Source organism: Coregonus clupeaformis, unplaced genomic scaffold (genome assembly GCF_020615455.1).
Source record: "Coregonus clupeaformis isolate EN_2021a unplaced genomic scaffold, ASM2061545v1 scaf0019, whole genome shotgun sequence".
Classification (NCBI taxonomy): domain Eukaryota; kingdom Metazoa; phylum Chordata; class Actinopteri; order Salmoniformes; family Salmonidae; genus Coregonus; species Coregonus clupeaformis.
This window is the reverse complement of record NW_025533474.1, coordinates 260,350-264,981: the sequence shown is the minus strand read 5'-3', so window position 1 is coordinate 264,981 and position 4,632 is coordinate 260,350.

Sequence of the window (4,632 nt, the reverse complement as noted above, 5' to 3'; positions counted from 1 at the left end):
TTATAGATCCATCTGTGGTTGGTTAAACTAGAAATGTATTCTGTACCTCTATATAGACCCATCTGTCAGCATTGTAAACAATGTCAAGTCTAGAACACACACACACACACGCACGCACACAAGCACGCACACGCACACACGCTCTTCTCCAGAGCGACTTACAGTTAGTGAGTGCATACATTTTTTTATAGTGGCCCCCCGTGGGAATCAAACCCACAACCCTTGCGTTGCAAACGCCATGCTCTACCAACTGAGCTACACAGGGCCCTGTTTGTGATACCACAACTGTCTCACACAGTTCCTCTGCATTACTGCCCCCCCCTTGTGGTTAACATCAGTATTGCAGCTGTGTCAATCAGGCCAGTTTGGAGTGGATGAATGAAATATTCTTTCAAAGGTTTTTATTTAAATGAATTTTAACCAAAAAGCTGCAAAGTCTTCTTTGAAAGACAGAAAGAAAGGGCACACGTACAAGATCCAAGTCACTAGCATTGTTAAAATCATTTAATAACAATTATAATTTGTTGGTTCCTAAACATATCCCCATTTTCCTTCAAGAAAACTGTTGTTGTTTATGAATTTACTTTGTCTGAAGGAGTTGACTAGCCTGATGGCCAGTCTGTTCTTGCTTTCTTGCCAACTCTTTATGGAATTGTCATGTTTGACTTGACAATGACAAGCTAGGAGTAAAGCAAAATAAACATTTAAAAGGTTTTTTAAATGTTGGCTTTTTTCCTAAACGTTGATATCACAGCTTTATCTCTTTGGCACAGAGGATAAATTATGAAAACAACAAGCGCTCTAACAATGAACTGAGCTCAACAAAGCAACTCAACCCCACTATGTACTAAAGGTGCTTTAACAATGAACTGAGCTCAACAAAGCAACTCAACCCCACTATGTACTAAAGGTGCTTTAACAATAAACTGAGCTCAACAAAGCAACTCAACCCCACTATGTACTAAAGGTGCTTTAACAATGAACTGAGCTCAACAAAGCAACTCAACCCCACTATGTACTAAAGGTATGTAGAACTGTAATGAACATTAAACAGCAGACATTATGTACATCTTTCCACTGGAACCTTGGATTGTCTGTTCTTCTCTGTAGTTTACTAACGCATAGGTATGTATAATGTATACCTAGGTTCAAATAGGATTTCTTTTCTTACAAATGCCTTAGCTGGGCTTGATTGAGCTTGCCTGGCACAATGAAACCAATGGAATAATCCCAAAAGTAAAAACACTCAGAAATGTAATCAAATGCTTGATTGAAAACAAATACAATTTGAATCCAGGTTGGGTTTGTGGTCCTATTAGTTTCCTGATTCAGATCTGTTGAAACCAACTCTTAGTTTCCTGATTCAGATCTGTTGAAACCAACTCTTAGTTTCCTGATTCAGATCTGTTTAAACCAACTCTTAGTTTCCTGATTCAGATCTGTTGAAACCAACTCTTAGTTTCCTGATTCAGATCTGTTTAAACCAACTCTTAGTTTCCTGATTCAGATCTGTTTAAACCAACTCTTCTGACTCATTGTCATGCCCTGTATATCTAAAGGAGTTGGCTAAAGCACACACAGATCTGGGACCAGACTAATGTATCCGTGGGTTGCCAGTTAGACTGTTTGTCTGGTCTCTGGTCTGTGGTCAGCAGTGGTGGCTGGTGGCATGGAGGACAGGCTCATAATAATGACTGGAATAAAATGAATGGAATGGTATCAAACGCATCAAACATATACGTACAATTCCATTCACTTCATTCCAGTTCTTATTATGAGCCGTTCGTCCTCCCCTCACCAGCCTCCTCTGGTGGTCAGTGGGCACAGCATGGTTGGGCTCAATTCCATTTAAATTTCAATCAATTCAGAAGGTAAACCTCATTAAGAAGCATTGAAGAGAATTGTAACGTTAGTGTACTTCCTGAATTGACTCCAACCCTGGGGCAAAGTGCTGTGTTCTTGTGGTGGTGTGAGGCCTTAACCTCAGCCTCCCTCCCTCTCTCATTCCCTCTTCCTCAGTACCATGTAGATGAGACCACTGACCAGACACAGAGGGAAGGACACCCAGGCCAGGACGTAGGCAAAGCCCAACGCAGCATCCACCTCCGGATCCGGACACATCACAGTGTAGATTATTGAGCCACACATCACAAAGACCTGGAGAGAGGAGGATGAAGAGAGAGGAAGGGGGAGGAAATGAGAGAGAGACAGAGAGACAGAGAAGAGAGAGAGAAGAGAGAGAGGACAGAGAGAGAGACAGAGAAGAGAGAGAGAAGAGAGAGAGAGAGACAGAGAGACAGAAAGAGAGACAGAGAAGAGAGAGAGACAGAGAAGAGAGAGAGAAGAGAGAGAGAGACAGAGAGACAGCGAGAGACAGAGACAGAGAGAGACAGAGACAGAGAGACAGTGTCACATCCTGGCTCTGGGACTCTATATGTTGAGCCAGGGTGTGTTCATTCTTTGTGTTTATTTCTATGTTGGTAATTCTGGTGTGTTTATTTCTATGTTGGCTAGAGTGACTCCCAATCAGAGGCAACGAGTGTCAGCTGTCGTTGGTTGTCTCTGATTGGGAGCCATATTTATACTGTCTATTTTCCCTTTGTGTTGGTGGGTTCTTGTTCCGTGTTCGGTCATTGTTACCGTGGACTTCACGAGTCGTTTCTTGTTTTTGTATCGTGTTTACACTTTAACTAATTAAAGTATGTTCGTTCATCACGCTGCGCCTTGGTCTGTTCAATATGACGATCGTGACAGACAGAGACAGAGAGAGAGACAGAGAGAGACAGAGAGAGAGACAGAGAGAGACACACGTGCCTTGAGTGCCTGTTCTGTAAAATATATATTAAAATATATCCGGCTATAAACTGAAATAAATCAAGTAAATAAGTTAAGCAAGAGACTAAATGTTTTCTCATTAACACATTAATTAATGATTGACAGATCAACTTTACTTGAGGTAAACAAAAACAAATGTACATAACAGGACCTCATACACTGAATATGGAGGCCAGGTCTGTTTGATGACTCTGGGAAGACTGACCACTGAGAATCTCTGACTCTGATCTCTCCTGTTGGTTTCTGTGGACAAAACATCCAAGGATTGCACACACACACAAACACACACTAAAATGAGGGAATTTTGTGTTTTAGGACTATGAAAATGGAAAAAAATAATTAGCCTATGGATTATGAAAACAACAAAAATAAATGGGAAAATGGGAGAGGAGAAATGACTAGTGTTGTTTAACTCACTGACCGTGACCCATGAGTTCTTCTTACCTTTGTTCAGTAGAAAAGTCTCCCTCTCTCTAGGTTGAACCAGAGACCAGTCACTCTTTATGGACACACAGCTGGGTACAGGGGAGGCTGGTCTCTCCTGCTTGATTGGACTTCAACACAACAGAGACAAACATTAAGTCTCTCATCTACTCTGAGCTCAGACGGGGAAACATAAGAAGAGTTTAATTCCAAAACGCTATATAACCATTTTCAGAAACACTGGTAAATTACCTTTTTTTGTTTAAAGAAATTATTAAAGATATTTGTGGGTTTTTTCACCATCTAATCATGGTATGGGATTGTTTCATGACAGAAATGTATTTGTTTAGAATCTATCACTTGATGGTTTCATTTCAGATAGACAAATAATCAAAAAACAATTCTCCAAAATGCTATATATCTGCCTCACTCTCAGAGCAATAAGTAGTACTGCTAGGTTTTACACAGTAATAATATATATCTGCCTCACTCTCAGAGAAATAAGTAGTACTGCTAGGTTTTACACAGTAATAATATATATATATATATATGCCTCACTCTCAAAGAAATAAGTAGTACTGCTAGGTTTTACACAGTAATAATATATCTGCCTCACTCTCAGAGAAATAAGTAGTACTGCTATGTTTTACACAGTAATAATATTATATATCTGCCTCACTCTCAGAGAAATAAGTAGTACTGCTAGGTTTTACACAGTAATAATATATTTCTGCCTCACTCTCAGAGAAATAAGCAGTACTGCTAGGTTTTACACAGTAATAATATATATCTGCCTCACTCTCAAAGAAATAAGTAGTACTGCTAGGTTTTACACAGTAATACTATATATCTGCCTCACTCTGTACACATGATACATTTGTGACATCAATATTTTAAAAAATGTTTGAAAAATAATTATACAGTCCAATTTTATGAGATTTTAATCTCCAGGCCATCAGACTAGCTGGCCTCCGCCCAGTACACTGCCCTGAACTTAGTCACTGTTTCTAGCTTGCCTCCGCCCAGTACACTGCCCTGAACTTAGTCACTGTTTCTAGCTGGCTATCACCCAGTACACTGCCCTGAACTTAGTCACTGTTTCTAGCTGGCCTCCGCCCAGTACACTGCCCTGAACTTAGTCACTGTTTCTAGCTGGCTATCACCCAGTACACTGCCCTGAACTTAGTCACTGTTTCTAGCTGGCCTCCGCCCCAGTACACTGCCCTGAACTTAGTCACTGTTTCTAGCTGGCCTCTGCCCAGTACACTGCCCTGAACTTAGTCACTGTTTCTAGCTGGCCTCTGCCCAGTACACTGCCCTGAACTTAGTCACTGTTTCTAGCTGGCCTCCGCCCAGTACACTGCCCTGAACTTA